The sequence below is a fragment of the Kogia breviceps genome, chromosome 12 (genome assembly GCF_026419965.1).
Source record: "Kogia breviceps isolate mKogBre1 chromosome 12, mKogBre1 haplotype 1, whole genome shotgun sequence".
Taxonomy (NCBI): domain Eukaryota; kingdom Metazoa; phylum Chordata; class Mammalia; order Artiodactyla; family Physeteridae; genus Kogia; species Kogia breviceps.
In genome coordinates, this window is record NC_081321.1 from 214,686 (window position 1) to 242,327 (window position 27,642).

At 48.8% G+C, this 27,642-nt stretch overlaps 1 protein-coding gene and 1 pseudogene across 33 annotated transcripts in view; one reads left to right on the forward strand and one right to left on the reverse strand.

The window, feature by feature from the left end:
* Positions 1-4,999: 4,999 nt before the first annotated feature.
* LOC136792321 (mitochondrial import receptor subunit TOM20 homolog) lies at positions 5,000-8,257 on the reverse strand (annotated as a pseudogene).
* The window catches only part of MICAL3 (microtubule associated monooxygenase, calponin and LIM domain containing 3), a 187,304-nt gene continuing 167,303 nt past the window's right edge, over positions 7,642-27,642 (forward strand). For 30 of the 33 annotated variants that reach the window (XR_009338531.2, XR_010835705.1, XR_010835706.1 and 27 more), the window contains exon 1: positions 22,333-22,456. The gene's annotated coding sequence lies outside the window, so the exon portion shown is untranslated. The other 3 variants (XM_067008364.1, XM_067008357.1, XM_067008356.1) reach the window with 3 other exon arrangements.

Here is a 27,642-nt window from a genome sequence, read left to right on the forward strand (position 1 = left end):
AGACTGTCATGTAACAGCTGGGAAAGTGTGGAGTTAGGCCATTCCAAGGAGAAACTGGGAAATGGGCATTTTTGCCTGTTCCCTCTCAGGTGGGCCCTGACGTATAGCCATGGATGGTGTGCTTCTGAGCTCATTAAGAACTTCTTTGCTTGCGCAGTACCATGGAGCTGCTAAATGCAAGCCCCATTGGCTATCAGAGCCAGATTATATGGGGTCCCACCCTCCCCCCACAGCAGTCACAGAAGCTGGGGCGCCAGACATGTGTCCAGGCTCCTTCCAGGGATATGCTGATTTTTTCGTGGCAGGAGAAAGAGGGTAGGGGACGTGTCTGCTGGCTTCCCCGATCTCTGGGGAGGATTGCAGTCAACCCCTAGGTGCATGGCAGATTAGAAGCCTGACCCACGGGCAGCAGCTTTGAGGCATGCAGATGGGCCCCGTTCAGACAAAGGCTGGGACATGGGCAAGTTTTGCCAGCTGAGCCCTTGATAACTGCTTCTTTGTTTGCTATAGGCTTGTGGGTCCCATGGACACAAGCCCCATTGGCTACTGGAGCTAGATGTTTTGGGGGCCCATTCCTCAGGTGGAAGTCTTCAAAGTTGGGGTGCTAGATGTGGGGTCCAAGCTCTTCACTCCTCAAGGAGGAGTTGAGGTTCGCTTCCAATTGCATGGCACCGCTCTAGGGGATGGGATTTGCCGTGAGAGTGTGTTTCAGCCTTTCCTGCTCCTTTCGATGGGGATATTTTCTTGCCCCCCTGAAGGGTGGGGGTCAACAGCTGGTTCTTAAATGACTGTCAGAGGGAATTGCTCCATGTGTAGCTGTTCATTTTGCGCGTCCACAGGAGGAGGGGAGTTCAGGAGCCTCCTATGTCACCATCTTTACAGACCACTCCCAAGCAAGCCTAAATTCATTCTTCATAAGTAATAAAAAGATAAAAGTGTGCGCATTGAAAACCAGAAAGTCTGCTTTTCATCTCTGTCTCCAGCTACCCAGCTTTCCTACCCAAGACAGCGACTGCTTCTTGAATATCCTCACAGAGATAATCTATGCATGTCCAAGCGCATGTACTTATATGTCTGGATGAAGTTTTATGAGCACAAATGGTAGTATACGTGAGTGAAAAATATTGCCTGCCATATCAGTAAACAAAGGATGTTGCAGCCACCAAGCCATCACATTATGGCCTCCCCGACGGTGCCCCCTGAGAAGACTCAGGATGAGAAAGCACAAGATACTGGCCCCAGGTAGCTGAGGTGCAGATCAGAGGAATGATCTCAGTGAGCCCGGACTCTTGCAAATTCCCATACATAGAAAAGTGCTAAATTCCTTTAACTTGCAATGTCTGGTTTTCTTTAATTAACAGTCATCTTTTGATGTTCCAACTACCTGGTCTTTGTTGTGAAAACTCCCATATATCCTGGCTCCCCGCCTGCCTCTTTGGAGCAGCCTGTCAGAGTTATCTTGAGATGCTGCATCCTGGGCTTCAATCCTCAGCGTTGCCTGCCAAATAAAACATAATTCTCAACCTTTAAGGTTGCGCGTTATTTAAGTCGACATATGTTATATCCACTATTGTGCATCTTACTTTCCTCACTTAGCAGCATATCATAAAGTTCCTCCCCCCTGTAGCCAGATCTGTCTAAAACTCAAATCTGACATGTTGTGACGCTGCTTACAATCTTATGGTGGCTTCCCATCCTCCCACAGGATGAGTTTATGCTCCTTAGCTTGGCCTCTGCGTTCAAATACATGGATTTCAATGTAATCCCCAGGCACTGTTTATAGAAATTAAACTCGGAAAACAATATGGTGGATGCCTTCACTCATAAATAGACATTCTACATTTGTATAGCTCTAGTCTGTGGAAGAGAAAAGCTGCAGAATTATATTGGTGTTTTGTCAATTTAATTTTGTCAATTTAATTAAACTCGGAAAACAATATGGTGGATGCCTTCACTCATAAATAGACATTCTACATTTGTATAGCTCTAGTCTGTGGAAGAGAAAAGCTGCAGAATTATATTGGTGTTTTGTCAATTTAATTGTAGTAAATTTAGTTCCTAAATTCTGTATGTTATGTATGTATATACATATAAACTACTTGGTGAAATATTAGTCTTATACTACCTTTAGTGAAATCAGTGGTAGATATTATATCTTGGACTTCCCTGGTGGCACAGTGGTTAAGAATCCTCCTGCCAGTGCAGGGGACACGGGTTCGAGCCCTGGTCCGGGAAGATCCCACATAACGCGGAGCAGCTAAGCCCATGCGCCACAACCACTGAGCTTGCGCTCTAGAGCCTGCGAGCCACAACTACTGAAGCCCATGTGCCTAGAGCCCGTGCTGCGCAACAACAGAAGCCACCGTAATGAGAAACCCACTCACCACAACGAAGAGTAGCCCCCGCTCGCCGCAACTAGAGAAAGCCCGCACGCAGCAACAAGACCCAATGCAGCCAAAAAAAAAAAAGTAAAATAAATAAATAAATATTATGTCTTTATATATATATATTTTTAAAATTTAATTTAATTTATTTATTTATTTTGCGGTACGCGGGCCTCTCACTGCTGTGGCCTCTCCCGCTGCGGAGCACAGGCTCCGGATGCGCAGGCTCAGCAGCCATGGCTCAGGGGCCCAGCCGCTCCGCAGCATGTGGGATCTGCCCAGAGCGAGGTGCGAACCCGTGTCCCCTGCATTGGCAGGCGGACTCTCAACCACTGTGCCACCAGGGAAGCCCTATGTCTTTATATTTAGATATCCACTGTAACATAACCCAGTAAGAGAATTTATGAAAGATCCGTTGCCATGTTGTGTTCATTCATATCAACTTTGCAGCACACTTTAACCCTTTATTCAAGAGCAGAAACTTTTTGGCCTGATCTGGATTTGCAAGGTACATTTAAAAATAGTCAAAGGCAGGAATTCCCTGGCCGTCCAGTGGTTAGGATTCCAAGCTTACACTGCCAAGGCCTGGGTTTGATCCCTGGTCGAGGAACTACGATCCCATGCAAGCCGTGGCCAAAAAAAAAAAAAAAACAGTCAAAGGCAATAGATCCCCTTCTCCACATCATATGTTATCAGGAAAATGCAAATTAAAAGAATACCACTACATAGGACTTCCCTGGTGGCACAGTGGTTAAGACTCCAAGCTCCCAATGCAGTGGGCCGGGGTTCAATCCCTGGTTGGGGAACCAGATCCCGCATGCATGCCACAACTAAGAGTTCACATGCCACAACTAAGGAGCCCATGTGCCACAACTAAGGAGCTGGTGAGCCACAACTAAGACCTGCACAAGCAAATAAATAAATAAATATTAAAAAACAAAAAACAAAAAGCAAAAAAACAATGGCCAAAATCTGGAACTCTGACAACACCAACTGCTTGTGAGGATGCAGAGCAATAGGAACTTTCAATCGTTGCTGGGGTAGCGGAATACAAAAGGGTGCAGCCACTTGGTGGTTTCTTACAAAACTAAATATATTCTTACCATACGATCCAGCAACCATATTTGGTATTTACCCAAAGGAGTTGAAATCTGATGACCACGCAAAAACTTACACACAAATGTTTATAGCAACCGTATTCATAATTGTCAAAACTTGGGAGCAACCCAGATGTCTTTCAGTAGGTGAAGAGATACATGGTGCATCCAGACAACAGAATATTATTCAGTGCTAGAAGGAAATGAGCTATCAAGTCATAAAAAGACATGAGAAAACGTCAATGCATATTTAAGTTTCCCATCTCCAGATCCCATCGTGGAGCTTTTAGGATTTTTAGGACAGTGAAAATATTCTATATGATACGATTATGATGGGTACATGTCACTGTAAATTTGTCCAAATCTATGGAATGGGCAACAAGAGTGAACCGTAATGTAAACCATGGATTTGGGTGATAACGATGTGTCCATGTAGGCTCACCAGTTGTAACAATTGTACCACTCTGGTGGGGATGTCACTCATGTCAGTATAAATTTTATTCTTCTTAATTTTTAAAAAAATATTTATTTATCTATTTGGCTGTGCCAGGTCTTTGTTGTGTCACGCAGGATGTTTAGTTGTGGCCCACGGGATCTAGTTCCCTGACCAGGGGATCGAACCCGGGCGCCTGAATTGGGAGCGTGGAGTCTTAACCACTGGACCACCAGGGAAGTCCCAATAATGTCAATATGAATTTTAAAAGTTCATATCTTTGGGCTTCCCTGGTGGCGCAGTGGTTGAGAGTCCGCCTGCCGATGCAGGGGACGCGGGTTCGTGCCCCGGCCTGGGAAGATCCCACATGCCGCGGAGCGGCTGGGCCCGTGAGCCATGGCCGCTGAGCCTGCGCGTCCGGAGCCTGTGCTCCGCAACGGGAGAGGCCACGACAGTGAGAGGCCCGCGTATCGCAAAAAAAACAAAACAAAACAAAAAAAACCCCTCTAAAAGTTCATATCTTTGATCTAATATTCCACTTCTAGAACTCACTTGCAAGGAAATGTCAATATAGGCAAGTTTGTTGTTGTTGTTGTTGTTGTTGTTGTTTTTGCGGTACGCGGGCCTCTCACCGCTGTGGCCTCTCCCGTTGCGGAGCACAGGCTCCGGACGCGCAGGCTCAGCGGCCATGGCTCACGGGCCCAGCCGCCGCGCGGCACGTGGGATCCTCCCGGACCGGGACACGAACCCGCGCCCCCTACATCGGCAGGCGGACTCTCAACCACTGCACCACCAGGGAAGCCCTAGGCAAGTTTTATGTAGAAAAAAATTTATTACAGTTATATGCAATCAATAAGAATTGGAAATAACTCAAATATTCAATAAAGAAATGATGATACATTCATATGATGAAATATTGTATAGCATTAAAAATAGTGTTTTTAAAGAAACTTAATGGAGGGGGGAAAATTTACACAAGGCTATTTTATTTTATTTATTTTATTTATTTTTTAAATTTTTAAATTTTTTATTTTTTATTTAAGAGATTAAATGGAAAGAATCTCTTAAAGATTTTAATGCTCAGTTTTAATACACAATCAAGTTTCCATCCAATCATCTGATGTACAGCGAACTGTGCTAGCTTAAAAGAAAAAAGTGCATTCTTCAGTTTTCTTCTACACTTTTTTTGGCCTATCTTTCAAAACTGAGCACTGGGTATTTTTACTGTAAGTAATGTGATGTTATATATGTACATCCTAAAATTGCACGTTTTAGGAATAAACAAAATCCATATTTCGGTAACTGATAGTGTATTTATATAAAATGAAAACTTATCAAAATACACTTTTCACTGAGAAAAATAGATAAAACAGACAAATGGCTCTACACAAAGTAAAAATTAACTTTGGTAGATTTCAGCGTAGGACAGTCCACAGCAAGCTGACTTGCCCTCACCCCCCCAGAACTGATCATCTTCCAAGTTAAGATTTTTTAAATATTTTTAAATTGAGATTATTAGGTTGACGTTTATTTCTCATTCCACGTCAACTTCAGCCAAGCTCTGAGCACTTACAATTCTCTGACTAATTGTTGGGAGCTTAGTCAGAAGCATCTGGAACACTGGTGGTGGAAGATTTGCTGCCACACTTGCAGTAACTGCCGTGGCTGTCCACACGCAGCAGTTGCGTTTGTCAGATGGTCCACACCCTTCTCATATTCACCTTGAGCTAGTAACTCTTCACCAAGCTGTATTTCTTCAAGCAAGAATTTCTGAACGGCTTCAGCATCTTTAAGGTCAGGTAACTTGCAAAGTCCAGCTCTCTCCTTGGCAAGCTTCTGTTTCTTTCTTCGTTCCCGCAGCCTGTTTTTGAAGTTGGGGTCACTCCGTGTCTTGCGGTCGAAGTAAATGCAGCACCCGATGAAAAGGGCCCCGCACACGCCGGCGGCGATGGCGCTGTTCCGGCGCACTATCTTCTCTCCAACGAGGAGTGGGGGCGGCGGCGGCGGGGCCCGCAAAGGAACCGTTGGCTCAGAACTCTCGGCGCGGACTACACGAGGCTATTTTAAGTGAAAAGTAGGATACAATTATACATATGTTCTTTGTCTTAGTCCATTCAGGCTGCTATAACAGAATATCACAGACTGGGTGACTTACAAACAACAGAAATTTATTTCTCACTGTTTTGAAAGCTGGGAAGTCCAAGATCAAGACACCAGCAGATCCAGTGTCTGGTGAGGATTCACAGACATCCACCTTCTCACTGTGTCCTCACATGGCAGAAGGGGCAAGGGAGCTCTCGGTGTCTCCTTTACCATTCATGGCCCTAATCCTATCCATGAAGACCCAGCCCTTATGATCTAATAACCTGCCAAAGGCCCCCATCGTCAAATCCCATCAGCTGGGGATTAGATTCCAAAATATGGATTTGGGGGGACACAAACATACAATCCATGGCAGTTTTAACTTAGTTTAAAGATAGAAAAAAGACTAGAAGGAAATAGGAATATTAATCATGATTTTGAGTGGTAGGATTACAGATGATTTTTATTCCTTTATGTTTCTATATATTTCAAGACTTCTAAAATAAACACTTTATTTCTTTAAAAAATTGGAAATAAAATCAGTAAATGAGAGGTGGGAGAAATTATTAGTGATTCTGGACATCCTAGGAAGTTTTCCCTCATATCCACCTGGGCCAACCCCAGACAGCCTTGTGTCTTCAGCTATGGTGTCAAATAGAGCTAGGTGGGAGTTCCAGCTTTACCATTTATCTAGCTGTGTAGCCTTGCACAGGTAGGTAACTTCTTTGTGTTTTTATGTTCTTAATTTATAAGACACTGATGTAAAATCCAGGTTGACACAAGGATTAGATGAAATAACCCATAAATATGCTAGGCATATTGTCAGAGTTCCCCAAAAATGTGTTTCCTTCCCTTATTTTGGAATTGGAGCAAAACACCTGTAGATTTAGGTAGAACAGACATGGATGCAGAGTGGTGACATGAAGGAGGGACGGCGGGTGACAAGCGGGACCACCTCTGAGCTGCACCGTGATCCTGGAGCTTCGCCCCTCGCATTAATGGCTACGGAAAGAAGAGGGACGCGACTCAAGGGGACGGCGGGATTAAGGGGACACCAGCAGAGACAAGCAGGCGCCGCTTCTCTGAGAGTCGTCAGCCCTCCCCTGAGGGTGCTGGCTGGAGCCGGTCTGCTCTCGACCACACAGCTTGATGGATGTCCTACTGAAGCCAGTGATGCTTGAAGACGAAATCATCGCTAAGGCTTCTTTCTGCTCCGATTATAATAAGCAAATGCTGATAGGAATTTACTCCGATCTGTCCGGCCTTCCGTCTGACCTCCTTGGGGCTTGGCAGGTTGCTTTCCTGGGCAATCCGGGGCTCGTGAGGAGTGAGGGGAGGGGTCCCGACCCCAGCAGAGGCGCAGGCCTCTGGCAGCCCAGCACCCGGAGTCCCCGCCTGGAAGGGGCTCGGTACGGGCCGGCATTTCCACCGTCACTTGCAGACCGAGGTGGGCCTGGAGGGGGGCGAGGAGGAGGGGAGGGTCTGGTTGAGGCCGCAGAGGACATTCTGACGGTGCCGCCCGGGAAGCCCACATCCCAGACCTCGCGGGGCCGCGCAGATGCCGAGAGGGCCCGGGGCGCGTCGCTGTGTCACCTCTGGGGCTGCGCCTGGTTTCCATAGCGACCGCGGAGCCGAGCGCGGAGGAGGCTGCGGCAGGACCCGGCCCTCTCCGCCCGCCGCCGGACGCGCACCTCCGGCCCGGGAGCCGGGCGGGTGGAAGGGGCCTCGGGGTCGGCGCGGCTGTGCTCAGCTCGCGAGCGGCCGGAGCATCTGCACCCGCACCTGCACGTGCGCCGAGGACCTCCTGCCGGGGGGGGCCGCCCGTGAGTACCTCCCAGTCCTCCGCGGGGAGCGGATCCCCGAACCACAAGGTCGTGCGGTGTCTGGATTGATGCCTTTTAAAAATCACGCCGTTAAATTGCTTGTGGCCGGGAAGGCTTTTCCTTTCTGACATATCTGGGTCCTTGGAATTATGATTTCGTCTCCTTTTAAACGCGCCGCTCTCCTAACCGCAGCTGCGCCGTCTCGGTGCCTCCATTTCAGACAACGCCCCACCGTGCGGGTCCCTGCATCGCAGACACACCCCAAACCTGTCCGAGAGGCCGCGGGGCTCAGATTCCCAGCCGCTTCCATCCCGTTCGCTTCCTGTTCCTCTCCCGCAATCAGAGAAGTACCTTCCCCGGGGCAAACGGCGGCCGCCAGCCGTCCTGGGCCAAGCCGCGTCCTTGCAGGCGAGCCCAGGGAAGCGCATATGCCTCCATCACCTCCGCAGCGAGGCGGCGGTTCCCCCGGGGAGTCTCCTTCCCTCCAGCGGGGGCCGCGGCTCAGCCCGAGCCCAGAGACGGAGGAGGCGCGTGTGACCGCACCGAAGGCCGCGGGGGCTTCTCTTGGAGAGCTCTGACACAGAGTGTGAAGTTCAGCCCTTCCTGAGGCAAGGCAAGGGCCGGACGCCTTTCAGGGGGCTGGCTTTGTTTAGACTCCGATGAGTATGACTCCACGGTGAAATACTCTCTGCATATAAGTCCTCTCCTTGTCTGCCCATCCCGCCCCATTTCCTCCCCCACCCCCAAGAAAAAGTCTTTCTTGTGGGTCTGTTACCGTGATCAGCTGTTTAGAGCTTTCACTGTTATAAAGATTCCTTTCGAGGGAAGGGCGAAATCTCGTTAAATGGACGATAAATACGACGCTGAACCCCTGGGCCCCTGCAGTACTTACTATTCAGTGGTTCTCAACCGTGCTTGCGTGTTGGAACACCTGGGGAGCTTTAACAAGTGCTGGTGCCTGGCTGTGATCATTTTGTCATGTACAGAAATATCAAATCACCATGTGGTGCGCCAGGAGCTAACATAGTGTTGTAGGTCAATTATACTGCAATTAATAAATAGATTCAAACAAAACACTGAAGCCTGGGCCCCATCTCCAGAGATTCTGGCTTAGTAGGTCTGAGATACAGCCTCAACATTGGGATTAAGCTCCTATGTGATTCTAACGAGGTAAATTTGCAATCCACCATTTTAATCAATCGGCATGACATTTTTCCAGGTGAATTTGGTAATTGCTTAGTCTCTCCAATGGTAGGGGCAGGGCGTATGTCTGTCAGGAATGTCTAGAACCTTTCCCCAGGGAAAGGGGGAGAGGAGGTGCAAGCTTGTGCCAGCCTGTGGGGTGAAAGCTGCGTCCTCCTGTCGGTGACGGGACTTCATGCTAGAAGTTAGCAGATTCATGTGCAAATCTCCCACCCGCTTCGAGGAGAACGAGGAGAACGGACGCTTAGGAAGAAGAAGGGTTAGGAATGTGGTGGTCACCCTGAAGAAGGGAGAAGCAACCTAAGAACACCTGAGAATTAGAAATGTTATCCTTTGCAGACCTGAAACCCTTCAGCATGCCTTGAACTCCTCCTAAGTTTGAGGGGTTTCCCTGAAGATCCAAGGGCCAGGGTCAGCTCCTCTCTGCAGCTACTACTGACGACAGGGGGCACACCTGTTGTGACAGGTTCTTCCAACACCTGCCTTCTAAGCTCACCTCACGAATATGCAGCGGGAGGCAAGAATCTGCGCTAGAAATACCAACACACTAGAAAGTGTCATGTACCAACCTGGGGCCAGAACTTGCCCAGTCAGCGCTTCCTAAGGCGCTTGCTTTAATTCTGGCTGAATTAGAACTTCCCTGGCGGTCCAGTGGTTAAGTCTCTGTGCTCCCAACGCAGGGGGCCCGGGTTCCATCCCTGGTCGGGGAACTAGATCCCGCCTGCCACGCCGTGCGGCCAAAAAAAGGAAATTAAAAAAAATCGTAATAATAACTTTGGCTGAACAGCGATTGGTTGTGGTCTCCTTGACGGTAGGCATAAAAGTACTGTCTCTTCTGAGACCCTTGGCCAGGCTTGGTCATTCACCTCATCGATAGGCAAGAGAATTAAAACGCTATTTAAAGGTCATACAAGCATCCGGCATGGAACACAAAGCTCACGTGCCGGGGCCGCGTGGCTGGGCAGTGTCCCCCGGGTGGCCGAGGCTCTCCCACGCCGCTGTCTGGAGTCACCCCCGAGGCCGACCCGGAGGAGCCCTTTCCCAGTGCCTGCTTAGTCCACGCGTTTTGTCTCTTCCTGGAGTGACCTCACCTCCTGAGACCATGCCTTCACGTACCCAGACCGGGCCTCCTTCAGGCTCCGCCGTGTCCGCTTGGCAAAGCCAGGCTGCGGGCACACTTCACCCGCTGCTCTAGCCTCTCAGCTGAACTGGAGCTGCTTTCAGCTGGTTCCCTGGGAAGGACGGCTCCTTGCTTCTGCTGCCTCAGGCCCAAGCACCCTTTCCCAGCACGGCATCTCAGAGCTGCTACACCTCACGGGCCGGCCAGGCCAGGTCAAGCCTGCGAAGGCGGCCAGCCCCCTGGATGGCAGGCGGGCAACAGTGAAACCATGTCTTAGTTCTCATTGCTGCCCGCCCACCCACGACCACCAATATCTAGTCCCTGAAAAAGGGCAGTTTACGTCACAGGCCGCTGGGGGGAAATGGCCAGCTGACCTGGCTCATTCTATGTGTATCAGTTCATTTGGGGGATACTAGAGAGACCGCAGTGTAAAATAGAGCCCTATTTTACATGTTTTCAGACAGTGGATTATGACTCACCAGTGGGTCATGAAATCAGTTTTGTGGGTCATGACCAGAATTTTAGAAAGAAAAAACAAGAAATTCACTCAGATAAGGAAATAAGAAAAAAATACAAAGACAATGTTCCTCATTGACGGTAATCAAACGTACACATCATAGCAACACTGTGACACTGCTTTACCTCTTGCTAATGGGAGTAACAATTAAAAAAAATAACACCTAATGTTATTGAGGGTGCAGTAAAATTGCATTTTGTATTGTGGGTTGCATTGTAAATTGGTAAAATTTCGGGGAAATGCAACATGATAATAGGAAAAGCCATAAAAGTACTATACCCAGGAATTTTTCCCAGGGAAGCTATTTAACAAAGATTTTTAAAATTCTAAATACATGAAAGATATCCTCTACTGTGTTACTTGTAGCAGAAAAAAATAGAAATATCTGAAATGTCCAACATTAGAGGAACAGCTTAAAAATTTTGTGGTACATCAACATAATGGAGTATTTTGCATTTTAACGAATGCTTATATCCAGAGACATGTAGAGGGAAACAAGGAAAGACTTAGGATAAAATGTACCATAGGGCTTCCCTGGTGGCGCAGTGGTTGAGAATCTGCCTGCTAACTCAGGGGACACGGGTTCGAGCCCCGGGCTGGGAAGATCCCACATGCCGCGGAGCAACTGGGCCCGTGAGCCACAACTACTGAGCCTGCGCGTCTGGAGCCTGTGCTCCTGCAACAAGAGAGGCCGCTATAGTGAGAGGCCCGCACACGGCGATGAAGAGTGGCCCCCGCTTGCCACAACTAGAGAAAGCCCTCGCACAGAAATGAAGACCCAACACAATCAAAAATTAATAAATTAATTAATTAAAAAAAAATGTACCATAGAATACAAAATAGCAAGCACACCGTGTTTGTAACTTTAAATAATCTGTGTGCCTCTGGAAGATAAATTCCCATGTTCAAGTTGCTAAAATGATGGGTTATTGTTTTAAAAATTGATCTGCTGTTGTATATAAAACCTGTCAGACTGGAAGAAATGAATGTACAGGAGAAGAAAAGCAATCCCAGAAATTATCACATTACAATGTAGATTGTCGTTTTCTTGGCCCTAAAAACCAGAAAAATCATGAGTCAAAATTATGTTGAATAACTTCATGCCGTGTGGATTTTTTCACTCTTGTTGTAAGCTAGTGTCAATTTTGGTAGATTCCTTGCTTAAGGCAGGTAGTTTGTGAATATCTGTTGACAGACTGATCTTTTAGTATACTATTCACAATCTCAATCCTGGGAAAACTTGAATTTATCTCTGAAGAAGCATCAGAAATCTTAGTGGAAATAACACTTTCTCTTTAATTGTATATTATAAGGGAACTTAAATTTTTCCAGCATAGGGAGCGGGTCTTTGGGAATTTCCGGCCATTCAAAGAATTATAAGAACATTTTAAGTAGGTCACAGCTCTGAAGGGAGAGATAAGGTGTGTAATGGACAGGGATCTGGGGAAACCGTTAGAAATTTGCCTAATGTGGATGTTTACATTATTTATTTGAATTGGGAAAGAGGGGAAGTGAGGGGCGGGTTCAAAACCAGCAACTTGGGACACCTGTTCTCTGGAATTTTCAGACCAACTGGCCGGGCATATAACTCCTGGGCCCTCTTACCTTTGAGTTTTCTGTGTAACTTCGAGACAAACATTTAGTGTCTGTGTTTTCATCGTCCTCAAGAGGAATGAAAACTCTTGTTCTCTTCCCTCCAAAGGCATATTCAGTGGAAGGTTTAGATTTTATACATATCTATGTGCCTCTTACGCTCCTTCCCTGAGGGTGTCTGCGTTTTCTGATAGGCCTTCCAGGAACAGTACACCAGGACACAGGAGGGGACAGAGTTATGGGGGAAACCCCTATAAACAAAAGTGGGTGAGAGACAGAGACAGAGAGACAGAGAGACAACAGAGAGAAAACCTCGTCGTTGGGTCAACTCAGAAGCCCGATATCAAACTCTCAATAGCTCTGTGAAATGAGTGTTATTTTCTCCATTTTCTGGTTTGGAGAGGGTTCCTGCAATTCAGAGACACTAATGTGATCAGGGTTTTTCTGCAGAAACCGGCGGGGTTTTGGGCTCGTTTTACTCTCATGGCAAAACCCACACTCTTGTCACGCCTCCGAGCCACACGGCTTGGGTTCACGTTCCGAGCATGGCTCTCGGCAGCTATGTGTCCTCGGGCGAGTTTTTTTTAACTTCTCTGAGGCTCAATTCCCTTATATTAAAATAGGGATAATAATGACAAAGTGAGGTTATTAAGATGGTTAGAACTTGTACCTTTTGGGGGTTTTTGGTTGCCAACATTGCAAGTAGACTCTAGGGCTAACTTTGGGGAAGGATGGAGGACATTTACTGGAAGAATAAGAATTAGCTCCTCACACACAGAACGAAAAGTGAACAGCCAGGTTTCGGGAAGGGTAAGACCCAGGGCAGCAAAGGGGTCAAGAGAGCAGAGAGATAGACACCAGTTTCCTTCTTTGGGGTACTCGTGATGGGACGAATCAGCCCCTGTTCTTTTCAGTTCTCGTGCCTTTCTGCTTAACACTCAAGTCCCAGGGAGAGAAGTCAGCCTGGCCGGCTCAGGGCTCTTCATGACATGCCTGCCCACAAAAGAAGTTGTGGGTGCTGTTTCCCCACGAGAGCGCCTGCACGCCGCGCTGGCAAGAGCCCCAGACGTCCCTGTCCCCCCAGAGCTAGCGCGTCCAGCGCCCCAGCCCTGGACCTGGCACAGAGGAACAACCCGTGAGCTCTTGCTGGTGGCACCCCGAACCGCGGGGCCTAGTGCTCTCCCCATGTGTCAGGCTGTGGCACACTGGGAGGTGGCATTTGAACAACGCCCTGCCGTGAACCCTGAGGTGCTCCTGCAGGAGGTGGGCCCGCCACCCCCGGCACTGAGGCATCAACCCCCAGGAGCGGCTCTGCCCCGGCCTGGCCCCTGCCAGCTTGAGGCCCCGACAGGCAGGCAGGGAGTCAGCCGCTCTCGCCTCAGGGCTTTCATGGCCAGGAGTTCAACATCCCTAGGAAATAAAAGTAACATCTCTTCTAGATAAGGTTAGGGGCATCTGGCCCAAGGGGCCTAGACTCTTTATAGGTTTTACCTCTGGATTTTGCTGTGACTAGTCTCTGAGGGTGTGCCATGATGATGTGTCTAGGCTGGGTTTCCAAGCAGGAGACCGTGTATAGAGAGGAGACATGGATGCTCTTCTCATTCCCTTTCTCTTTTCCTTTTTTTTTTTTTTTTTTGCCGTGGGTGGGGCGGTCGGGGGAGGCTGGTGGTGGTGGCTTGGACTATTGTGTTAAAATCATACGTATTTTTTCATTACAAAAGTAGGTTCCACAGTTCATTCTTTCCCGAAATGAAAGAGCACAAATGAGCAAAACTAAGATCATCTCAAACCCCCCCACCCAATCCCTGTCTTCACTGAGATGGCAGCATGTTCATATTTACCCTTTCAAATTCCCTTTCCTTCTAACCCTTCAACCTACCTCCGTCTGGGGCGGGGAGGTGGTCCTTCCGGAGGACCTCTGCTCGTGGGAACCCGGACGAGTTAGAGAGGCTCAACTCCTGGAACACCTCTCTCTCTCTCTCTCTCTCTCTTTTGAGGGCCCACTCAAATAGCCCCTTCTCCACAAAACTTTCCCTGACCTCTTTTTTTAATGAATTGATTGACTGATTGATTGATTTTTGGCTGCGCTGGGTCTTCGTTGCTGCGCGCGGGCTTTCTCTAGTTGTGGCGAGCGGGGGCTGCTCTTCGTTGCGGTGCGCGGGCTTCTAATTGCAGTGGCTTCTCTTGTTGCGGAGCATGGGCTCTAGGCACGCGGGCTCAGTAGTTGTGGCACGCGGGCTCAGTAGTTGTGGCTCGAGGGCTCTAGAGCGCAGGCTCAGTAGTTGTGGTGCACGGGCTTAGTTGCTCTGTGGCGTTTGGGATCTTCCCGGACCAGGGCGAGAACCTGTGTCCCCTGCGTTGGCAGGAGGATTCTCAACCACTGTGCCACCAGGGAAGCCCTCTCTGAGCTCTTGAATGGGAGCCTTCTCACTCTCACGAGATAGCAATTTCCACCTGGCAAAGACCCTTTTCTATGCGTGTCTCACTTTCCCTGCCCCACTGTCAGCTCCTTGAGGGCAGACCCTATGTCCTGTTGATCTTGGGATGCTCTCAGCGCCCAGACAAGTGCCTTGTCCGTCGCAGACACTCGTGATGATTGCATGAGAAGGAATCAGAGGCTGAAATCAAACAGCAGTTCCATGATCTCAAATAGGAGCAAAGGGGATTTGGGATCCTGTACGTGCCCTTACTAGGCCCCGGGCAAAGGCAGATTTGACATATTTTCCTTTCCCATAAAAGACGGATCCACTTGGATGTGTTTTCCTCTTAAACCTGAAAACGCTGACTTGGGTGCCAGTGGTCTCGAGTGTGTCAGCTCCATTCCGAGGCTTTATCAGAGCATCGTCTGTTATTATCAGATTTCTACACGTACAGTGTCATGTGCTGTCTCCTCTCTCCCTCCACTCCTTTCTTTTCATTCTTTTCTCCTTCACAATTGAAAACAGAGCTGTGTGAAACAAGTCATATTCAAATATAACCCAGCTGGGCCGAGCCTGACCTTTGCCTCATGCAGTATTGAAGTTGATGTTTTTATTTATTTATTATTGTTTTTGCGGTACACGGGCCCCTCACTGTCGTGGCCTCTCCCGTTGCGGAGCACAGGCTCCGGACGCGCAGGCTCAGCGGCCATGGCTCACGGGCCCAGCCGCTCCGCGGCACGTGGGATCCTCCCAGACCGGGGCACAAACCCGCGTCCCCCGCATCGGCAGGCGGATTCTCAACCACTGCGCCACCAGGGAAGCCCCTGATGTTTTTATTTTTAAGAGCATGTGTTTGAGCCCCAGAGGAAAGACAGACTGGAAGGACAGAGAGCTTCTTTCCCTCCTCACGGGGGAAGGCGCCAGTCACCAGGAGAGTTTTAGTTCTGCAGCCGGGTAGCCTTCAGTCCTGTATGATGGTGGCTGGAGCCCCAAGACCTGTGTTCAGAGAAATATATATATTTCGATACACATTATGCCTATACATGAATACGTATATCTATTTATTTATTTATTTTGGTAAATTTGTCTTAGTTGTGGCTGTATATGAGGATATAAGTCCGGAAAAACCCTGTTCACAAAATTTTCTATGTTTCCTAGAGGCTTTCCAGCACTTGGTGTGGCTTTGCTTAGGGAAGTGTCTTCCTGCAAGTTACATCAGAGCTCCAGGAAACTCTCTTTTGGTCATGATTACAATGTGGTGGTTCTAGATTTTATTTTGCAGTGGCTTTGGTGACTAGAGGTATCTTCCATAGACTCCCATCTTGACTTTGCTCACTTGTACTTACACAGAATTTCTGGCTACTACAGAATGTACATACCAGTGAGTTAGGGGAGACACCTCTCAATTTTTTGTCATTGTATTATGAAAAATTGATGCAGAAGTAGCTTTGCAATTTTGTCAAGATGCGTTTAAATTTCCTTTCTCCTGGCAGGGTGAAACTTGTAACCCAATCAAGGAATTAGTTAGAAAGATTTAGTTGGAAGATTTCTGATTTTTTTACCTGTTAGCCTAAGGATAAACCCCAGAACCCAGATGGGACATACCAGTCCATGATCCTCTTAGCTTCTCTGCAGAAGACTGGGTTGCTTTCAAATCAGCCCTCAGTATAGAAGAGGGGCAGGACATCAAGCTTTTCAGACCTTTGTGTCTTCAGTAGGTCCACCTGACAATGGATGTAGCCCAGGGATCAAATTGTACCACACCACCCTGTTCCTCCCTCTTGACCTGCTACGGGTGGATGGGGTGGGCTTCTGAGCCCACCCAGGCATCCTGGGGCCTTCAGGCTCCACGTAGCTTGGTTTTACCTTGCATCTGAACACCCCTGGGGTCATGATGAACTGAACTAGTGGCAGTAATGGGTGTGATGTTTAGAATGCTTGGATTGAATGGACTGACTTCCTATTGGACCATGGAATCCATCCACAGGCAGTGTTTCATTCAGCATTCTTTGCTTGTGACAGAAAGCTGACCAAAGCTGGTTTAAGTTAAAAAAAAAAAAAAAGAAAAAAAAGAGGGAATGTATTGTTTCACACACTGGCTTCCCGTGAGGCTTGATTCAGGGCTTACAGATTTGACCAGACGTAGCTCCCCTCTCTGTTTCTCAACTCCACTCCTTCTGATGCAGGCTCTACCTCATGGGCCAAAATGGCTGCGAGCAGCTCCCAGAGCTATCTGCATCCCACATCAAGTCTAGAGTGGGATTGTGCTCAATCCTGAACAAACCGCACTGGGAATGGGGGAGGGGTAAATTCTTCAATGGTAAATTAGGCTACTGACAGCCAGAGAGGAGGAGATCCTGTGGAGGCAACCACAAAACAAAAACAAAGTCAAGGGACAAGAACGTTAGGCAGGAGTTGAGAATAATATTGGGTGATTAGCCACTCAGCATGGAGGATGCCACATCACAGAACTGGGTGTTGTTGAAGAAATGCGATTTTTGTATTAGGCAGTGCTAAATATAACTCAGAGGACTGATCTCCTTTTATAGCTAAAAAAGGTTCTGTGTAAGGATTTGTTACCCATTTCACAGTTGTAATTTATGGTGTATGTGCTGTTTTGAGCCATCTGTTCCACTACTTTCTTTTACTGGTTCAGGTGACATGGCCCTGAGTTTGTCTAGTCATTTGAGCAGATTTTACTCTGATTTCTATATCAGTTCTCAGGGATTTGGGAGAGGAGTGGTTGAATGGGGGAAAAAGGAAACACTCATTTTGCTATTAAGTTCCGGGGGACTTGGAAGGAAAGATACATATTTATTACCTTGATGGATTAAAAATACACTATGATAATCAAAACAACAAGATATTGTTTTTCATCTGTCAAATGGCAAGGATTACAAAAGAAATGTTGAAGGTTGGTGAGGGTTCAGAGAAATAGCTACATCACACATTGCTGGTGGTAATGTAACTGGTGTAAACTTCCTGAAAGATCATTTGGCAATATATGTGAGACATTTTTAAAAAGTACATGCATTTTGACCAAGCAATTTTATTTCTAGAATTAGGAAATAATCATAAAAATATATAAACATTTACATATGTGGATAATCCTTGAAGTTACATATAATAATGAAGAATTGGAAATAATCTTAATGAGTAAAAATAGAATCTTGGTTAAGTAAGTTAAGGTATAACCATAGGATGCAGCCATTTGAAATAATGTTTTAAAATAATCTACATGGCATGGGAAAATTCCTGGTCTTGTTAAGGAGAAAAGTAGATTGCAAAGCAGTTCGATCAATTTTTTTTTTTTTTTTTTTGGCTGCATTGGGTCTTTGTTGCTGTGCGCAGGCTTTCTCTAGTTGTGGCGAGCGGGGGCTACTATTTGTTGTGGTGTGCGGGCTTCTCACTGCGGTGGCTTCTCTTGTTGCGGAGCACGGGCTCTAGGTGTGCGGGCTTCAGTAGTTGTAGCACGCAGGCTCAGTAGTTGTGGCTTGCAGGCTCTAGAGCGCAGGCTCAGTAGTTGTGGCACACGAGCTTAGTTGCTCCGTGGCATGTGGGATCTTCCCGGACCAGGGCTCGAACCCGTGTCCCCTGAACTGGCACAGGTGGATTCTTAACCACTGTGCCACCAGGGAAGCCCCTGATCAATTTTTATTTATTTATTTGGCTGTTCTGGGTCTTAGTTGCAGCACACGGGATCTAGTTCCCCAACCAAGGATCGAAGCTGTGACCCCTGCAGTCTTAACCACTGGACCGCCAGGGAAGTCCCTGATCAATTTTGTTTTAAAAAAAGATACATACAAGGGGACTTCCCTGGCGGTCCAGTGGTTAACACCGCAGAGGGCACGGGTTAGATCCCTGGTGGGGTAAATGCACTGCCAAAAAAAAAAAAAAGATACATACATAAAAAGAAGATACATACACATGTACACACAAAAAAGTATAGGAAAAAGCATATATGAAAATTATAAGGGACTTCCGTGGTGGCGCAGTGGTTAAGAATCCGCCTGCTAATACAGGGGACACGGGTTCGAGCCCTGGTCTGGGAAGATCCACACACGCGGAGCAACTAAGCCCATGTGCACAACTACTGAGCCTGCGCTCTAGAGCCCGCGAGCCACAACTACTGAGGCTGCGTGCCACAACTACTGAGCCCGTGCTCTAGAGCCCGCACACCACAACTACTGAGCCTGCGCATCTAGAGGCTGTGCTCTGCAACAAGAGAAGCCACCTCAATGAGAAGCCCACGCACCGCAAGGAAGAGTAATCCCCACTTGCCACAACTGGAGAAAAGCCTGCATGCAGCAATGAAGACCCAATGCAGCCAAACATAAATAAATAAATAAATACATTTAAATTTTTAAAAATTATTTAAAAAAACCCCCCAAATCAAAACAAAATTGTAACAGTGATATGCCAGTAAGAGGAATGGCTAAATTTTAATTAATTTATTTATTTTTGTACTTTTCTCTATTCAAAAATTCTAAATGATGGGCATGTATTACTTTGGAAATCAGAATTTTTTTTTTTCTTAAAAGGAAGACCACACCACAATGCTTCCAATGGCCAAATTGTGGACTGGCATTCTCCTCCCTACTGTTCGGCTCGTGTGCAGTTATTTCTGGGTGTCCTCCGGCTCTCTACCTTCCTCCTGAGCGTGCATGCTCTCTCCCCACCCCAGCCCTCTCCCAGAACTCAGTCCTGTGCTCCTCCGGCTCTAGGGCAGGGGCGTTGCAACATGAGCTCGTGTGTTTAGCCGGGGATGGGATCCCGGCATAGGCCTCTGAGGAGCTGATCCGACCCACTCCTCACCAAGGGAGTCTGATGTTTTCCACACTCATCCAGCCAGTAGGTACGGGCTTCATGGGCGATCCATCAGGATAACCTCACACAACCTGACAGTTGTTTGCTCGCAGGAGGTGCCCAAGAAATGCTCGAGCTCTCTGGGGATGAGGAAAGACAGGACAGCTATGGGAGTGAAAATTAACTGGACGGACTAGGGCTGGGCCAGGCAGAGAGAGCAACTTGGAAATACTTGGCTTCAGAATGGCTGTGCTCAGTCTTCTGAATCAATATTAAAAGTTCACTGTCTCTCATGCCATTTTGCTGGCATGTCCATCCCTGGGGGGGATTTCAGCAGTTGAAAAAGAATGAAATCATTAGCCCAGCTTGTGTTTTGGGGCCGCATCACGACTGTCAGTGGAGCAGGGTATTTCACTAAATGGCAAATTAGAAAGTTCCCCGAATTGGGGGCAGCAACCCTGCATGTAGAAGCCCCTTCCTCATGGGCGTGGGGCTGATTCTGTCCCCAGGCAGAATGAGTTGGGGGCAGTTTCTGTTGCCCTTTGCTATTGAATTTGCCAGATGTGTCAAAGACGTGATCTCATTGACGAAGTACAACCAATAAACCAGTGAAGTGAAATGCACAGTGCTCCTCACCGTCCGTCCTTCTTGGCTGGTTTTGCCCGCTGTGAGCACTGGCCGTACCAGGCTCCTGGTCCCACAGTGCCACAGTTTGCTATTTTGTATTTGTTCCTTTTTTGCTTATAATGGCTCTCTACTTACGACATATAAAAAGGCTGTGTTCACTCAGGGAGCAGGTGTTGCAGGGGGAAAATCCCCAACTTGGAAAACCAGAGGCCTTATTCACCAGTGTTGTTACAGCAGCCAAATGCATCAGCCTACATGCAGCTTCGGCCGTAACAAACTGCTCCCAACCCTCCTGATGTGATTGTTTTGAGGCTGAAATGATATAGGTATAGAGATCAATGTAAAACACGATATAGGTGTGTCACATTATCTTTTGAACGGAATGGAGTTGGTTCTGAAGAAACAGGAGATAGTGTTGCATTGTGGGGACTGTGAAGGTAGGCACTGGAGTTAGACCTCCACTCTGTGCACTTGGGCAAGGCAGCTCTCCAAGCCTGAGACTGAAATGAAACGGTGCCTGCAAAGCACTTCCAAACAGTACCCAGCACATGGTAAGCATTTAATAAATGCAAGCAGCAGCCACTGTTGCTATTGTCAATGAAGGAGAGAGGTATATATGTCAATAAAAATTGCATAGTAGGGCAGAAAATCAGGGTTTGGGGAGCACAAAGAAGAAGTGGGAACTCTATAAGCCTGCAGCTTCTGTTCATCCGTCTGGTAAGGCTTCATGGAGGAACTGAACTTCCTAGAACTCTTTGCATAATAGTTGGAAGAGGACTTGTCTGGCTGGGGAGTGGAGCTACTAAGGGTACCTCAAACAGCTGATACAATTTGGAAGAGGGTTGAGTGGGTGCAGGGTGAGCAGCTGATGGGAGGTTGAAAAGTTCTGAAAAAGGAAGGTGGAGTTGGCCTTAGGCTTGGTACCAAAATATAGGCCTGCTGCCAGTGTAAAGCTCTAAAGCAGAGCAGGTGGGACCCTTACAGGACATGTTGAAGTCTTGAATTTGACAGGCAGTGAGACTGAGAGCCTCATGGGCCTTGCAGAGTTGAATGGCTGCTGCAGACCTGAGATAGTTACCAGCACTTTGGCAACTCTGATGATGCCTGACCAGCAAGACTTGTTGCTGAAGCCAGGGATTCTGGACAGTTCAACAGGTGAATGAATTATTAATTGAAGCTTTGTCTGATTACATGGAGGAAGAGAGAAGAGGAGGAGGTGACTCTTGGAAGAGTATAAATTATTGGGGAGAGTATGGTTCTCCACATACAAGAAGAATGCTCTGCTTTAAGAAAGGGACCCAGAAAGGATATTGACTTTGTCTTGACAAAAGGTGAGGTTAATACTGTCTATACCAAGGAACTGGTGTCAACTTTCAACTTTGGTTGAAAGAAAGTCTACTCACTTTCAAGCAAAGCTCTTTAGGAAGATGCCCCAATTTGAAGCACATATGTAAATATTGCTAATCCCATGCAAAGGCTCATAGGCTCGAAAAGTATGAGAAGGACCATCAGAGATCAATTCTAGTCCAATATCCTCATTGGATTAGATAGATACCTGCGGCCAAGATGGAGTAACCTACCGAGAGGCACACACAGATATCTGCTTCAGTTCTCTCCATATTTTCTTTTCGCTCTCTAATCCCGAAACTTGAGGATCCCCAGTCTCTTTGTTTCCCTTCTTGATAGGATCAGAAGGAAAATTCCAGTTGTGTTGTGCGGCGGCTACTGAGAGCAACGAATACGTGCCCTTTAATCGCATCCTCTCTCCTCCCCATCTGGCCGGCTTTGATGTGCCCACCGTCCTTTTCCATTGGTCATTTCGCGCGGTTCCTCGCCCCCTTCTAAGGTTCTCAACCAATCATCTTCTCCCTAGCCCCTCGGGGCGGGCTTTGAGGAATGTACCACTGGACCCGCGGAGGAGGGGTGGAGAAGAGGAAGGGTGGGGCGGTGGCTCCTTTCCTTACCTTCTGCATAGAACCATGCGCTTCTGGCAAAGTCTGAGCCTACGGGTAGCGACGGCGTCCCTGGGGATAGGAGGCAGAGCGGGTTCCGGAGGCGCGGTGATGTCAGCGCCCCGAGGCCGAGGTCCGGTGGTCGCGCCCCGGGGGCCGCAGCCCCGCCCTCACATGTGCCCGCCCCGCCCGGCGGCAGCGCTGCTACCTCAGCAGCCGCCGCGGTGCAGCCCGCGCGGGACGCCGAACGCTGAGGAGCAGCCGTGGGGTGAGGCGCTGGCCCGAGCGGGGTCGCCGGGGGGCTGGGGCGCCGGACGCCGCGGCCCTAGGGCCGAGGGGCCGAGGTGCGGGACTGCGGGCTGCGGCCGGGACGCCGGCGCACTGAGGCATGAGGCGGAGGTGAGACGGGCTCTGGACCGGGCCGGGACCCGTGCGGGCCGGGCGCCTCCCTCTGGCCGCCGCGGCCCCAGAGCGGACGGCGGGCCCGGGTCCAGGGTGGCGGGCGGCGGGCGACGGGCGGCGGGCGGGAGGCTCGGCGCGCTTGCCGTGGGCGCTGTCCGAGGCCGGGCACGAGGGGACCCGCAGGCCGCCCGCGAGTCCGCGAGCGGACGCGCCGCTGAGAAGCCGCGCCGGGGAGCGCGGGCGCGGCGGGGCCTTCACCATTCGTTCTTCCCGTGGCCCCCGTCCCCTCAGGTCCCCACGTGTCCCCCATCCTGTGTCCCCCTTGTCCCTCCTTTCCTCCAGGTCCTCCCATGTCCCCCATCCCCCTTCTCCTCGTCCCCTCGTCTCTCCGTGCCCCCATCCCCCCGTGTCCGCCATCCCCCCGTGTCCCCCATCTCCCCATGTCCCCATCCCCCCGTGTTCCTCCATCCCCCTTGTGCTTCTGTCCCCCGTGTCCCCCATCCCCTGTGTCTCCATCCCTCCGTGTCCCCATATCCCCGTGACCCCCGTCCCCCGTGTCCCCATCCCCTCGTGTTCCCCCGTCTCCCGTGTGCCCCTGCCCGCCTGTGTCCCCCCGTCCCCTAAGGCGCACGGACCGCCCTATTCTCGCGATTCCCCTCCACACTCAGTTCAGGGAAGGCGTCTCCAGCCGTACACCCCGCGTGTGAGGTCTAAGGTGGCGGCTCTTTACCGCAGGCAGCAGTTACCGCCGACGTCAGGGCTTAGTGCCGGGAGATGGAGGTGTCTTGGAAGCAGTGTTTCTCCAGGCTTACCACCTTCTCATCTTCTGGGCTGTGGATGGAGAGATGGCGTGTAAACTTTGCAAGTCCCATCCGTGTGACAGTTTGCCGGGGAGACAGTCGTTTGGATCGCACGCCAGGGTGCGGGTGAGGCGGGTGTTGTAGTGAGCAGGACCGTGCCCTTCAGTTGCGGGGCCAGCAGGAGGGCTCTGTGCCTCACCACGTGGCCACACAGATGCCAGTTCCTTGTTGCGGTGCTTCTCCTGTGAGCACATCTGTAAGGGTCTCTCAAGAGGATAGCACAGGGACCTCCCTGGCGGTCCAGTGGGTAAGACTACGCGCTCCCAGTGCGGGGCAGTGCGGGTTCGATCCCCGCTGGAGAACTAGATCCCCGCGGGCCGCTTGGTGCGGCCTAAGGGAAAAGAAAAGAGAGGCTAATATAAATTTCTTATTTGATCTTCAAACGGACTTGGTCAGAAACTTGACTCAGGTTGTTGTGGCCCTACAGTGAATGCTTTTTGTGCTCCAGATTTTAAAAAAATTTTAACTTTTTGGATAGTATATTAAATACCATTAGTTAATTCCAGAATTATAGGAAAAACAGGGTTTAGATGTTTCTCTTGCAAAGAATCTTTAGGAACTTGGACCTGGTTCCTAGCTAAGCCACCTTTTTGTGTTCACAGCACTAACCTTTGAAATGTCTGGAACTTGACTGCTAGATTGTGAGGTGTTTTTTTCCCCCACCTTTTGGTTGTCGTTGGTTTAACTTGTCTGGGCAGAACCATAAACTCTTCCTAATTTCTCCTGGCATCGGGATGTAAGAAATGGCCCAGAGTGGGTGACAACTGACCAGTAGGCAGGCCACGGTCCTAGATTTGTGGGCTCTGCCTCTGAACTGGGGTTTACATGTACCCCCTCCTGCTTGTACCAGGCTCCATGTGACCAGATTAAAAGGCTGTCAAACCCAATGTTCTTGAAAGAGCAAGTAGCATCATGTTTTATGTATGTCCCATAATATTGGGAATCACATTTTAGTAATAATCATACTCTGGATTTATTTATTGATTTTCTTTTAAAAAGTGAAAGCGTTTTCATTGCCCATCATCATTGATTTGGTTTTGTCTCAGGCCATCAGGGTTAGTGCAGTGTGTTATTCCTACCTTATAGATGAAGAAATGGAGGTGGTGTGATTTGTTCTGAGTAGTGAGTTGATGCCTGAATTGGGCTTCAACTGAGTTTTCCTTCTTTTGGAATTTCTTTTTTTTTTTTTTTTAACGTCTTTATTGGAGTATAATTGCTTTACAATGGTGTGTTAGTTTCTGCTTTATAACAAAGTGAATCAGCTGTACGTATATATATATATCCCTATATCCCCTCCCTCTTGCGTCTCCTTCCCACCCTCCCTATCCCACCCCTCTAGGTGGTCACAAAGCACCGAGCTGATCTCCCTGTGCTATGCGGCTGCTTCCCACTAGCTATCTGTTTTTTTACATTTGGTAGTGTATATAAGTCCATGCCACTCTCTCACTTCGTCCTAGCTTACCCTTCCCCCTCCCGGTGTCCTCAAGTCCATTCTCTATGTCTGCATCTTTCTTCCTGTCCTGCCCCTAAATTCTTCAGAACCTTTTTTTTTTTAGATTCCATATATATGTGTTAGCATATGGTATTTGTTTTTCTCTTTCTGACTTACTTCACTCTGTAGGACAGACTCTAGGTCCACCCACCTCACTACAAATAACTCAATTTCATTTCTTTTTATGGCTGAGTCGTATTCCATTGTATATATGTGCCCCATCTTCTTTATCCATTCATTTATCGATGGACACTTAGGTTGCTTCCATGTGGCATTTCACTGATTCATTTGTAGGGGAAAAAAACCCTCTTTTTTTGGAACTTGGAAAACTTAAAGACACCAGACCATTGTGCTTTTTAGATTACTAGATAGCTAAGAATAGTCAGCATTTGTTGGGTGCTTATGTGTGGGAGCCTATGCCATCACCTCATTTCTTCCCCACGACAGTGTACAAGGTAGGACGTTTATTTTCCCTGGTTTTACATGAACTAGGGTTTGGTGAGACCCAGGTCAAGGCAGTGACAGAAAGCAGGGCTGGCACTCAAAGCTGGGCTGATTCTGAAATGTGTGCTCCTAACCTCCATGCTTTAATGGAGACTGGGGAGCAGACAGCAGAGTCCCTGACACCTCTTGCTGCTGCTTCTCTGGGTCTGATGGGCTTTGGTTTTATAGGGGCTTTAGTTTTCTTTCTTTCTTTTTTTTAAAAAAATAAATGTATTTATTTATTTTTGTCTGCGTTGGGTCTTCGTTGCTGCACGGACTTTCTCTCGTTGCAGCGAGTGGGGACTATTCGTGGCAGTGTGCGGGCTTCTCACTGCGGTGGCTTCTCTTGTTGCGGAGCACAGGCTCTAGGCGCGAGGACTTCAGTAGTTGTGGCCTGCGGGCTCAGCAGTTGTGGCTCACGGGCTCTAGGACGCAGGCTCAGTAGTTGTGGTGCATGGGCTTAGTTGCTCCGTGGCATGTGGGATCTTCCCGGACCAAGGGCTCGAACCCTTGTCCCCTGCATTGGCAGGCGGACTCTTAACCACTGCGCCACCAGGGAGGTCCCTGAGGGCTTTACTTTTCATTGAAGTAGAATAGTAGAAAAGATTCTGGGCTTTTCTTGGACCAGAAGCATTCTTTAGACAGATCATTAGTTTAGAAAAAATAGAGCTGAAAAACGATCTTTATTTGGAGAGTGTGAAATATTTAATGAGGCCAGATGGGGAGAATAGGGATAGAGAGAATTGAAATGGTTTGTGGACGGAGGAAATTTGTGATATTCTAACCCAGGGGACACCTTTAGTACACAGGCTTTTTAACTTAAGCGGCAGGTTGAAATTGTAAACCTGGAGGCATGGCACTTGGGCTAGAATCTGTGCAGTAAATAAGGCTCTCAGTTTCTGCTTTAGATGGCAGAGTTGAAAATCTGATTCTTTTTTGGTCTTTAACTTCTACAAATAATGAGGTACATTGTGGGAATGGTGGGGATATTGATGGGAAATTCACCTAAACTCTCTGTGGACTTCCCCTTCCTCCAGCCACCCCTTCTGTCACCTTTGGTTCCACTTTTCAGAATTCAGCTCTGAACCTGTGGAATGGGGTGGGGTGCGTCATTGGCACCAGGGGACAGAACAGCATGCCTGCCCCCTGGGGCTCAGCTGCACATGACTTGCTGTTTTCTTGGTGTGGGCTTTAGCTGTCTTGAGGTGGGTGTATGGTCATTGTTATCAAGAAACTGGGGAGGGAGGACAGGAAAGCTATCTGCCTAAACCCTGCAGTCCGTCAGTGTCAGATTTCAGAGAAGAGAAAATTGCCACAAGTTAAACAAACAAACAAAAAGAAAGTGGTGACAATCAGATTAAAGAAGGGAGAAGAAGTAGGACCGCTGGTTTGTACCCTGGTGAAAGGTGGAAGACGAAGGGCAGAAGCTTCTGCTAAGGGGTCAGGTCCCTGGCAGCGTCTGTGCCGGAGGACGACAAGCTCGCGTGCGCGTGTGGACGAACCCTGGGAGAGGAGTCTTTCTGTGTTAGGTGGGTCTACAGAGGCCTGTTTAACCGTTGACCTAGTGACCTGGTGAAGGGTCCGGTCTGGTTAACTCCGGAAGGAGAGGAACAGTACTCCGTCAAGTGGTTAACTAGTAGCTTTTATTGATTTTTTTCCTTCCTGTTAAAACAAATAACTACATGAAAGGCGGAGTGAAACTTTGGTTGGTTCCGGCTTTGCCCTGTCTCCTGCCCTGCCTCTTTTCTGTTGCTGATTTAAGCAAAGTATGGAGGAGGCCTGAGTCCCTGTGTCTGTGCTGGAGCTTGGGAGAGAGAGGGGCAGAGCAGCCCAGAGGGAAGACCAAGGGCAGGCAATCCTTCCTCGAGCCCTGGTCGCCCCCCCGGATTGTGCCAGCAAACCCCCGCGCAGGTCGCCCCCAGCCTACAGCAAGCCGGCTTACAGAGGCCCCGGCTGCCTTCCTGCTGCCTTCCTCATGGCACCCACCCCCACGACCAGGCTGCCTTGTGATCGCCAGCGCTGGGTCTGTGAGTAGCGGAGGAAGAGAAGCGGGGAGAGTAGCATCCCGATGGTGGTGTCTGCAGTCCTGCGTGCAGATCGTTAGCTGTGTGCCGGGCCTGTTCTGAGTGGGCGCGTGGTGACCGCACTCAGTCCTCCTGGCCGCCGGAGCGGGTCGGTGCTGCGATGGCCCTTGTTTCCTGCACACACAGAGCTCACGACTGCCGGGTTAGAAAAGGTGGACTTAGGCTTCATTCAGACTCAGGCATTCAGTTCTGGAGTTGTGCTCTCACGGACAAGTCAAGGGCAGCTGACTTACCTCTGTCATGGGCGTCAGCCCTTCCTCTCTT